General features: G+C 45.2%; 1 long non-coding RNA gene across 1 annotated transcript in view; it reads right to left on the reverse strand.

The window, feature by feature from the left end:
• Positions 1–7,211, reverse strand: part of LOC114012120 (uncharacterized) — a 331,272-nt gene extending 324,061 nt beyond the window's left edge. The window contains exon 1 of the long non-coding RNA XR_003554399.2: positions 6,856–7,211. This is a non-coding gene — a long non-coding RNA (uncharacterized LOC114012120). The remainder of the gene's footprint in view (positions 1–6,855) is intronic.
• Positions 7,212–12,294: the final 5,083 nt, after the last annotated feature.

The following is a 12,294-nucleotide window of genomic DNA, read 5'->3' on the forward strand; positions in this document are numbered from 1 at the left end:
GAGGTGTACTGGGAAGTATCCTCAACACTTCTGCTCCCGCACGGCTCTCTGGGCTCCAGCATCCCCCGGATCTTTGGGATTACTCTCATGCACGGCTGGCAGTTAAGCTTTCGCTCTTCTCCCTATCGCTGCTGTTGTGGTGAGAGTTTGTTTGAGACACTATGACTAAAGCACCCAAGATACGTTGAGAGATATTAACTTGGAAGCGAACGAATTACTCCAGTAATCACTTGTTACCTGATTACACATAAAAGGCTCAACAATTAACTCTTCTTTTTGTCCGGAAGTATAAACTGGCCAGTCGATATCTAAGTAAGGTCAAACTGAACACTGCTCCTAGGCAGAACTCGGAAGGTGCAGGAGGATAAACTAAGGATACAACAGAAATGAGACAAGAATCACGAACAACTGTTTCAGGCTCACATTAAAGTGAATCCTTGGGGTAGGACCATTTTCCCCTCTCCAGGATAGCAAGGAGCTTCCCTCCAAATCGATGCTGCTAGCACCCGTTCCTGGCATCTTTCTTCTGCCGAGGAAAGAAAACACTTTTCAATGGAAAATGAGAAACAGAACAGGCTAGAAGTAGAGGCGTGAGCGCAGGCAGGTGGAAGGTAGGAGGAACAGGAAGATCCTGAAGCAGTGGGGTCTTCCAGCTGCCACTACTGATGAACCCTGAAGGAGCCCTCTCCCTAACCTGGTTGTCGTGGAAACACTGAGATATCAGGGAGGCTGTTAACAAAGATGAGCGTAGCTGAAATGATTGCACTGGGCAGGCACAGAGCACACATCCATAGCAAAACACATTCCATTGCCCTCAGCAGGCACAGAGGAATGTGGTTTTAAACTAGATTTTGGGGCTTAAAACCACGAAGACAGGGAAAGTCCCTGTTTGCTAAATTGCCGTAAACTGGGCTGATTAAACAAATTCTCCACAGTCTCTACAGGTGACAGGCTGCAAGCAAAGTACCAACCAAGAGAGATGATTCACTTATACTAGCAAGTACAAAAAGAAACAGACAACCCTTTAAGAGAGCATCTGTACACAAATCCAAGCAGAGTCAGGAACATTTCTTCTGGTTTTATTAGAAAACTGTCCCCATTAAGTAACCAGTATTTCTCATTCACCTGAACTGACACTTTCAACAGCTTTTGATAAAGCTGATGAAAAGGTCTGCAACATTTGGAACAGTCCTGTATAGTCTCATCACTATTGCTCGTTAAAAGGGGTCATACTGATTAGTTTTTAAAGACAGCACTAAAATTAGTAATATACTGTCTTCACATAGACACTGTTGTTTGCTGTGGACAACGCTATCTGTTCAAAGCTGTAAGACCTTTTATTTTATTCTTAAAACACTTACATGCTTGCTCACATACAAATATTATCCAATTAAAGAGAATCCAGAGGGGGGAAAAAAAAAAGTCACTGGAGGTCTAGGAAAATATTAATTGGGATGAGTTAGTCTAAAGACTAAGAGAATGATGTGGCAACCTGCCAGGTTTTAAATACATTAAAGCTTTCCACAAGTGCAAATGGAAGACTAACCTCTATAGGCAGAGTAGATGGAATAAGAAGTGATTGAGTGAAACTGCAAAAATAATTTTAGGGATTTTAGCAGTAACGATAGCAAAGTGCTAGGATGGATGGCCTGAAGAACTTGCAAGTCTTCAACCACAAAGATCTTTACAAACAAGTTAAAAATGTTTCTAGGATGACCTTATATATTCATTATCATTCAAGGTACAACAATATGTTAAATGACTTTTCTGTCTTCCGTTACATGATTTTATGCAATACTAAGATTTTTGTGATATTGTGAGTTTCATAACATACAAATTTGTAGATCATGTTGGCTGATCCCTAGTGGAACACACAGCAGTGTTTCCCCTATGTACCGTCACACTATAACCCTGTGGGAACACTCATTTTTCATAGACTTTTGCCATTTCTCCTTTCATGCCTGGAAGGATCAAGAAAGGCAAAGGCAAGGTCCAAAAAAGTGAAAGAAAAATAGTAGCCAAGTTCCAGGAATCACCTAAGTTTAAGAATGAGCAAAAACTCAACAGACTCAAAAGTGGTTCATCTTCCCCAAAATCTGAGTTCCAAAGATGCTAGCACATTCTTTGAAATTAAAGAAAACTAAAATGCATTTAAGTGGATATTCCCATCATTCACATGATGTGTGAAGACTTGAGACAGAAAAATTCCATCTGGCACAGAAAGAGGGTATAGATGCCCTTGACCCACAGGAAAACCTTCAACTTCACTTCCTAAGCTGCTATTAGGTTAAATGTTTCATGTCCTACAAGATGTGAGTTGTGACTCATTTGTTTCTTTTTTCCTTTTTCTTTTTTTAAGGTACACAGAAAGCGCATTATAGCACTGATCACCCAGATCTTGTTAGAAACCATGGTTTCATACATAAAATAAAATAATCTGGGGCATTTTTTTAGATCCTGTATGTAATTCTGCAGAGAAGTTTACTCCAGTTGTGTGGATAACATGAGAATTTTACCTCAGAACCTGTCCCAGCCAAGCAGCTCCCTCTTCTGATCTCCTGTAACTTCCAGCTCCCCAGCAGCCCTCCCTGCCCCCGATCCACCCATTCTTCTTTTTTTGATTTTGTGCAAGTTAACAAGTTAACGGAGTTAGCAGAGAGTGAGTTAGCTCAGGGCTTAACTGGAAAGTACTAGCACTTTCACAGAAAGAAGTACACCATTCGCAGTGCATGTTCTGTACCATAATTTGGGGCAAATATTATTTCACAAAATACCTCTATGACGGCATTTCATGAAGAGAAATAAACACTTGCACAGCTACCATTCATTCATTTTGCACAATTCTGGATTCTCAAGAATGCATGAACAAAACTTTACTTTCTGCTGATGCAGACTTTCTGGGTTTGCTCAAATAAACATTCAGCCACGTCTGGCAGGGTGGGGCTGAAGTTTGGTTTTTCTAAACATCTCACATTGTCATTCTGAAACTTGCAGGCATGATTTGCAGGATTTCCCTTTCATGCTGGGAGCAACGACTGAGCCAGCATGCAAGGCGCAGCACAGGAAAAATTAAGTGCCACAATCATTCATTTTTCACCACAGTTCCAACACCACTCCCGTGCAAACTGATGGTAAATCTTTCATTGACAGCAAGAGTTCAAGGTCTGACCTAGGGCCAGCACCAGTGTATTAGGCTGTGACCACTGAGAGGGTCTGATGCAGATCTGGTATAAGTGGGCTGAACCTTTGACAACTTTGATAGAATTTCCACCCCCTTTTGCCAAGAACAAATGTGATCTGAGCATAGGATCTGCATTGAATGAGCATCTACCGTCCCCGTACAACTCTTGCAGTCTCCTTTCTGTTTACAATGCTTTACATTCATAATCCCATTGTTAATTAACTGTTGTATAATAACAAAGACTAAGCAAATGTGCCTTTAGGAGTCCAACCAGCAGGATCCTGCAACAGACCACTGAACAAGAAGTAATGAGGAATGATGCCTGACCCGCTTAAAAAAACAACCAAGCCAAACCAACACAACAAAACACTGAAGAAAAGCAAGACAAAAAAGCATAAATGTTCATCCTTCTCCAGAGAAGACAAGTAAACAGTGAAATTTCAGCTTCCCCATCACTTTGCATATAAAAGCTCTCTTTTGAAATATAGACAGCAACCACAAACGGAACTGTAGTAATGTTTCTGCAATCAAAACAGTTCTGGGTATATCTGCATGCCTGGGGGCAGATAAATTTGAGTATCTAGGGCTGGCAGGATGCAAGACAGATCAAGTCCAGACACCAGCTAGCCATGTTAGCATTGCTGAAACTAGTAAACCACACTGATACATTAGCTTAGGCTGCCTTGTGGTTACACAGCCATAGAGCTTTCAGGCTTGGATGACCAGGTCAAAGCACAGAGGAGGTGTGTCTGCACTTGACATACCTTCCATGTGAAAGGTAAATTAAAATAAAACACAAACCTCCAGAAACACATCACTACAAATGGAAACAAGAAGAGCAGCCCGTTTTAGTCTCCTTCTGCTTTTTACCTCACTCTTATGAACTTCACCTTTGTGAACTCCAATAAGCTCACAGGAAACCCAGGCAGTGTTGTAAAGACTGCTAGAATGAAGGTAGATGCAAGTCCAAGCCTTCTTCCTAAATCACTCTCATTTAACTCAAATGCAAATTCACACACAGCTGTTCAGAATGAGGAGTCAAAGGCAAATGACTGACAGTGTTTATTTACATTCTCCTTTCATGTATCATCAGCAACAGAAACTGCTGTACTTCAGCCACAAGTAGTCAAACAGGTCAGACATTTCTTCGTAATGCACACAGCAGTAACATACAATCAGCGTGAGTGTGACTGAACCCATGAATATCATTCTGACAACATGGGAAATCTGTTCATGAACCCCTTATGAATTACATTTGTGCCCATCTCCACTAGACCAAAACTTTATTTAAATTGCAGGGCTTGTCTGAGCCCTCCACTACCTCCACTTCCATCTAAAATTCCAAGTCTAACAGCAGGGCGAACAGCACAGCATTACCAACCTCCAAGGCCTGTCCATTTAAATAGAGCATTTCCAGGCTGGCATGCCATGTGCCAAACAGGGTCACAGTCACAGACCAACGCCAGCTCAGCAGCCAGCTACCCTGAGATAGAACCGAGCAGAAACCCAGGATATGTTTGTTCCCGCCTTCCTATAAGGAGTTCATATTTTGACATCCTTTCCACTCAGACAGCACAACAAGTTGTAGGGATTACAGTGTTACCTGAATCTGCATTTTGTAGGCTTTTAAAATTCAATGCAATGTATGTATCATACGTAAAATGTCGTAGGCTTCATTCATTATATCATCAAAACTCTGAACACATTAAAGCCATCACTGTACTACCTCCAAAACCCAGGCAGACATGGACCTGCTTGATCTATCCAGGCCATGCTCACAGGTGACAAGTTTTTTCAGTTCCCTTCCTCTGAATAGGAGGCCTCATGCATACAATTATACCAGTGAAAATTTTACTTCTGATTTGTGGGAACTCCTCCACTTTCAGTTTCATTAAATTATTGCCAAATTATGATCACAATGAGGAACACGGTTAAGGCATTGCAGTTCATTGATGGACGGGGGGAGCACTCACACTGGTGGTTAGACAGCCATTATTTTGTGGTTAATATTGTTTCTTTTCTGACTCATTGTATTATAACAATGACATTCATTTAGAAGGGAAGGAGAGTTTTATTAGGTCAATTTCCCATAACAGAAAGAGACCAAAGGCCACACACAAGGCTAAAGCTGCAAGTGGCACCTATCAAAATGCCTTTAAACACAGCTAAAAATCCTCTAATATTTGTTCCACTTCATTCTGAAGCCAAGCGTGGTTCAGAGCCATACTAACCTCGTTTTGCACAGGGTGATACAGTCAACTGAAAAACGTGACCTCTAGGAATATTTATGCTTTCTTCAGCATACCTGAGCAGATTTGTTTGTTTGCAGTCCCTTCTATCCCTGCAAGTAAACACCCTGATGAAATTAACAAGTCCCAAGGAAAATTCTCCGGGAAGAAAGATCAAAACTCTGGTTTTCTTAATCAACAAAGTATCTGCATAAACACACACAAGATCAACAACGGCCAGTGTGAAGGCTGCTTGATAACCTGTGTGAGAAAGCTGGTCCTGAAAAAGCATTAATTTGTATCATAATTCCCAAGGTGTCAAGCTAGGGTGGTACCGACCTGTTCTGTGCCTTGTCTCTTTTAATAACCTCTTCCCAAAAGGTTGCTCAGAGGTGGATCACAGACAATACCCAGGTAATTTGAAGGACTACAGTAAAGGCAAGACTGAAATAAGCACTTTGCCTACAATCTGTGCTACAGCTTTTGCACTTGTGCTCAGTGGATTTTGTAATTTAACTCCAGCTACCAAGACTTCATTAGTTAGGGCTTTAATTTCACACAGCATCAACTACTCCCCCACCACGCCGCAGCGGAGGAAGTGTCTCGCAGCCACACGTGCTTACATGCACACCTAAGCACACCACAACCACTGCAGGCCCCGCCCGCTCCCACGCAACCACCACAGCCCCCCATGCTGCGCGGGCAGAAAGCAAGCCAGGCTCGCCAAGGTCCTCCCTCCCCTCGGCCACAACACCCACGGCACGCTGCCGCACCTCGCCGGCTTCCCCGCCCGCTCGCCCCCGGCCGCCCCACGGGCACGGGCTGCCCCGCTGCGCGCCCCGCGCCTCAGGCAGCGCCCGCCCCGCGCCCAGCTCCGCGCGGGGCTGCACCCGGCGCGCGGCGGGAGGGGGCTGCTCGGGCAGGACCGCGGCCGCACCGCCGCGCGCAGCCGGCCGGAGGCAGGGTTGCCTCCGCCGGGTGAAAATGACAATAAAAATCGAGATTTCTACAAAAACTCTGTCATAAACAACCCAAGACCTGCAATGCACTTCTGCCGAGGAAAAAAAAACCACAAAAAACAAAAAACAACACGCACAAAAAACCCACCCCCAAATTCCTGGATGCTTTCCCATCGCCCCCGCAGCTCGCGCAGGGCTGCCCGCTTGTGCTGCGAGGGGCTGCCGGGCCGAGGGGCCGGGGCGCGGGCTCGCCGCCGCCTGAGGCGCCGTGGGGGCCGTGGCTGGGCCCGGGCTGCTCCCGAGGGGACACCTGCCCCCCGGCTCCCTCACGGCGCCTGGCGGGCTGCCTGCCGTACGGCGGGGGATGGGGTGCTCCTGGTGAAATAAACAGTAAATAGCAGCGTTCAAGCACTTCCCAACGAAAATACTGACTCTGTGAAGGCCTGACCGCTGCTCTACAGCTGCTGCACTTCGCTTGAATTCTCACCTTTGAGGCTCAGGCTTAACACCCATTCACCCAGCGCTCACGGAGGCTGGGCGGCGTTGCACGGTTTCCGAGGGGCTGTTTAACCTTTCAAGAGCCGCAAATGCCGAAGGGGTGGGGGTGTCTGTGAGACGGGGGGCGGGCGGGCAGCGTACCCGCCGCTTCTGGCTGCGGGGCCTTTCGAACTTCCCTCCCGGCTGCAGCGCGCCCTTTGTGTGCATTTGTCGCCCAGACACAAGCGGTTCTCGCTTTTGGCTTTGGGTGGGTTTTTTGCTTTTGGCCTTTGCCGCTGTTGCTCCCGCGCGGCGGGGGCTGCTCGCCCGTGGGGGCCCGGCTGCGGAGGCGGCCGCTGGGGCCCAGCTGCGGGCCCGGGCCGGGCGCGGGAGGCGGGAGGGCGAAGGGAAACGCGGTGCAGGAAGAGCCGGGCCGGGCCGGGCCGGCAGGAAAACCGGGGGGGGCGCAGGAACACCACACGGGGAGGGGGGCGAGGGCAACGGGAGCGGTTTCGGTGGCCTGGAAAAAGGGCTGGAGAGGGAGAGAGGGTGGGTTTCTCCTCGGAACGAGCGGCTCGGAGCCCCTCCTGGTCTCCCTGAGGGCTGGGAGCCGTCGCTCCCCGAAAGCGGCGAGGGGTGCGGTGTGAGGGGCCGCAGGGTGCGACTTTGCCATCAGATACGGGAGTTGTGCTGCGTAAAAGAAGGAAAAAAACCCTAAGTTCATTATATTCTGAAATACTACATAATCTGAGTCTTCAAACACCAACATTCTCGTAACTCCTAGTTTGAAATACTCAATGTTTTAACTGGTTCTGGTTTCTATAGGCAGAGTCTGTGCCTGGAGCTTTAAAAAATGTTCTTTCTGTACCACCCAGCTCCCTTCCATAGCATAGCTGCCAGGCCGAGTATTGTGTTGCCCCGTTCTCGTCTCTCTGGTGGGAAAGGCTTTGCTCACTGAGCCTTTTATGTTAGTTCATCCCATTAAAGCGCCTTGCTTTGTTGTCCTCTGAGCCCTCTTTAATGCCGCTGCGTTTCTCAGTGAGTTTGGTGAAAAGCAGAACTTCACCCTGTATCTTTAAAGAGTTCTGAGTGGAGCCACCTCCACAGATGAACCATTCCAAGCTCCAAGATTCCGTGTCCCTTTGCTATCGCTCAGTTATGCAGACAAATTCCTCTCCCTCACACCTATGCTATTTATTAGGAAAACAAAATACAACCACTTCTGCGTGGGAGATGGACAGTCTCTGAGATGAAAGTTAACCTCAAGGATTTCCTCAAGCAACATTTGCAGTAAGACATATAAAAACAGAAAGAGAGCTAATAAATGACAAAATGTATTGAATTTCCAAGACCAGGGGCAGGGCGGGGGGTAGGGGGAAGCTAAACAACTTGTTAACACTTTTTGGAACACAGTTGCAAAGTAACTTTGGAGCTGCTCTGAAGTAAGGTCTCTGTGCCAGCATAAAGGATTTGTTCAAAAGGTGCATTGATCAAATAACCCTGATAAGAGAAAGGAACTACACACTAGCTACATGCAATTTCTTATCCTGCACCTAAACCTGCAGTACAAGTGGGAGCTGTGATGGTGTCCCGGTTTAACCCAGGCTGGTAATTAAGTACCACGCAGCCACTCACTCACTCCCCCCTCACCCAGAGGGATGGGGAGGAGAATAAGAAAGAAATATATAAAAAAAAAACATCTAAAAGTGCCTGATGTTTGGAAAATAGCTCACACGACACTTGTGCAACAGGCATTTGAATGGTCACCAGATTAGAAGAAATCGTTAGACCATAGTTGTGTCTTCCCTGAAAGCAAGAGAGATAATAATGCAGACTTTGGTGAGCTGTTTTTCAATAATAGCACCTCTTCAGAATGTGTTTTTCAGCCAAGATCTCAATCCTTCTTCCAACCACAAGGACAGAGTTGCACACATTGCTAGAAATTATCTCGTTTTCTCCTACCCTGCAGTAACTGTGATACAGCAGCATCCAGCTTATCAAAGCACAAGGAAATACTGCAAGTAGCTGGGCAACAAATGATCTGGCAGACCATCCCCCATATTCAAAATGCCACAGATACTAGCTCTTTGAATAGTACCACAAAATTCAAAATATTCACTTGTAAACCTCCTTGTGTTTATATTATACATCTATATCTTTGTGGGAAGGTGAGAATTTGTAAGACCTTGCCCAGAGTTGCTCTAGAAAGAATTGCAGATCTAATAGAGTTCACAAGTGAAAATCCCCAGCTTTCTGTCTGTATTACTAGGAAGGATTCCTTCTCTTCATTTCAAGTGAAAAATACCAAGACTGTAGTTCAATCCCCGCACCAGTCCCAAATTGTCCCTGAAACTTGTTCTCCCATATGCTCTCAATCACAATCTTGTGCCAAATCCAATTTCCTCACCGTGGAAATTGTTATTGCACTTTCTCCGTAACCATATACATTCTATTTCTATTCCTTATAGCAATTCACACCTCCATCTTCACATTATACACCTGTAGGTGCTCAATATGAGCAAGTGTTTATCCAAGACAGTATTCCAGTAATCTATACCAGTGTCCTGCTAAATCAGGAAGTCTTGGCTTATGCCAAGCATATCTATGCTTAAGAGAGCAAAACTACCTTCAGCAGGCAGCTCAGGTCAGCACCAGAAAGCATGAGTGGTCAGCTTTTTCCCAGGTTTCTGGGAATACTGCTTTCATTGATGATTTCATGGACCCTAGCAGATAATTTTAACCCAGTATTTATTCAGTGATTTTTTCCTAGCTTGTGTTTTCCAAACGTTCACTAGTTATCAAAAGTTACACAGTCTGTATTTTGAGCCTGCTTTTAGCTGAGAAGAGTTACTCCAAATAAACACTACAATTGCTACATACACATGTTAATATTTAATGTGGCTTTGGTCTCATGCATTTCCGATGAGCCATTCTGATGTATAGTTATTGTACCATGTATTTATAAATAGATCTTCTCCAAGCAATCATTCACAAAAGGTCAAAATAAACATTGGCCTTTGCATCGTGTTTCTATTATGTGACTACTAAACCAGGCTTGGTGGAGGGTTCACAGAGGGTCGGCGGAGCTTTGTCAGCCCTGCTTTATTAGGACTTTTCCATGCCGGAGTGTTCCTGGGTGTGGCTGATGGGATTTCCTGCCTTTTCGCCCCATGAAAGTAGCACAGAGAGTCTGAGGGCAAGGAAATGATTTTCTCTTCACTCCGGTATGAGATTTTTTTGGTAGGGTAAAGAGATCTGGCCATGCTGAGTTTTGCTCTGTCCGTGTGTGTGTGTTTGGAAACTGCTGCATTGTTACATCTCTCAGAATTTGTGGACAAGGAGGGGAGACACAAGGAATGTGTCACCCTATTCCTGCACGGGAGAGTGACCTTAACATTGTAATTCTCTTCAGTGGGTCACATAAGTCTACACTAATTATGTTCCTGACTTAAAAAAAAAAAAACCACCCACACTTTTATCTTTATTTATATTAGGTGCTTGAGTTTCAGATCTCTCTAGGTACTTCTTACTTTAGCAGAAAACTTGTACTGGAACAAGTTAGCTGTACCACATGTTCTTATATCTAGCTCCTGCGTACAGAGTGAATTTGATTACTGTAAATTATCATAGAAAATCTTGTGCATAGAGTAATAATTGAAGGGAGATTTCTTGACCCTATGTGATTCTTGCAGACTATGTAAAAAGAAATAAGGTTCTACCAGAATAAACTAGACGATAGTGAATGAGCAAACTCTTTCCACCTGTAAATGCAAAGATGGGATTAGAAAAGTCTGGGAAAGCAGATTATAGGAACTGAATTTAGATGGATTTCATTTGTTTCTTAAATCCTTGAAGGTTCAATTGTAGTTGGATTAATTTAATTTTCCAAGAAAAAGAGTATGGGGAATTATTGAAATACAATAGATGTTTTCCTGGGGAATTTCAGAACCCCATAAATGACAAAGCCTGTCCTTGGGGAATTTCCAGCATTTCAGAGCTCAGGAGGTTACATAGCTCTGGTCTACGTATCCACATTTTTGGATGCTTTGTCAATCTGACCCTTTTTACAACATCAGATAATGCCTCTGCCCATACAAAATGCAGTCAGTATTGAGATCTTCCAGGCCAAATTAGGAAATGTTACAGTTGGGCAATCTCTGTATTTCTTAGTTGACAGAATAAGTAAAGGATGGATAACAGTATTCTTATGTTTTTATGTCCCCTATTTTGGGTCCTGGCCGCCTGTATTGTACAGCAAGCCCAAGGTTTGTTCCTGCTGAGCTGTCTGCAGGGCGTTCTGGCTGCAGCCCCTCTGTTGCCCAATATACACCCTGCCGTACCTGGGTTTCACACAGGCATACCTAATCGGGGGGTTGCTGGGGGAGCAACAGTAAGATTTCATGATCATATTCCATCCTTGTTATATTCCTTACTCTGGAAGAACAGTTAGGAAAAAAGAATATAAATCAAAGGGCCAGGTTACTGTGGGTAACTCAGGCTATTTTATTTCACATAGACATTTGGTATAATGCACCTTTTCAGTTCTCAGTGCATTTTCTCTGCCCATCTGTCACATGGCCAACACCAGAACAAAAGCCGCACGCCCTTTCGGTGCGCGCAGAAGGCAGGCTGGGGCCTGGGAAGGTGCTTTGTGCATTGCACGCTTCAGAACTGTGCACCATACGTTTGGCCTAACCTGCTGGTGTGCGGTAGTGCACGGCCACGGCCGAGGAGCTGCAGAGTTCCCCCATAGGAAGTGAAGAGCAGCAAAAACGGCCTCTTGCCCCCACCCCCGCAGGAACCCTTACTTTTATTATTGTTATTATTTTATTACAGTTATTGTTCTCTGTCTGAATCTTGTCTACATGCATAGATGTGGCCCGTCTGTGGAGGAAACAGATTTCAGTCATCATGACCAAGAGCATAGGAAATGCTTCCCATGGCCCAGTGCCACGCTCTGGTGTTTGCATTTCTTGTATTGCGTGAATTACGTAGGGCTCTGAGTTCCCAACCAAAACGGGGCTTCCATCGCACAGTCACCTCCATAGGGGATACAGTCATTTTCCGCAAAGACCCGCAGTGCAATTAGAGGAGATAGATAAGCGAGGAACCCAGAAACAAAGGCAAAACGAAGTGACTCACCTGTAGGCTATCAGCTATGAATACAGAAGGGCCAGTGGTGTAGTCATGAGAGACCAGTGACACAGCCATGCTCATCCCTTGTCACAAGATCTCAGCCCCATGTGGGACAAGCAACCTTAATGCCTATAAGGCCTCAAGAGCAGAACGACCCTTGTCCTTTAGATAAAAACATCCCTACAAACTCAGACGTACAGGGTACGTTGCCTCATCCCCGTACGTGGCCTTTATTTACTCACTGGTGGCACACTGAGGGCTTAACTTGGACTTCCATGGTTTATATACTTTTGGTGCTCTGCGCAGAAGTGAC

The sequence above is a fragment of the Falco peregrinus genome, chromosome 10, assembly GCF_023634155.1.
Source record: "Falco peregrinus isolate bFalPer1 chromosome 10, bFalPer1.pri, whole genome shotgun sequence".
Classification (NCBI taxonomy): Eukaryota; Metazoa; Chordata; class Aves; order Falconiformes; family Falconidae; genus Falco; species Falco peregrinus.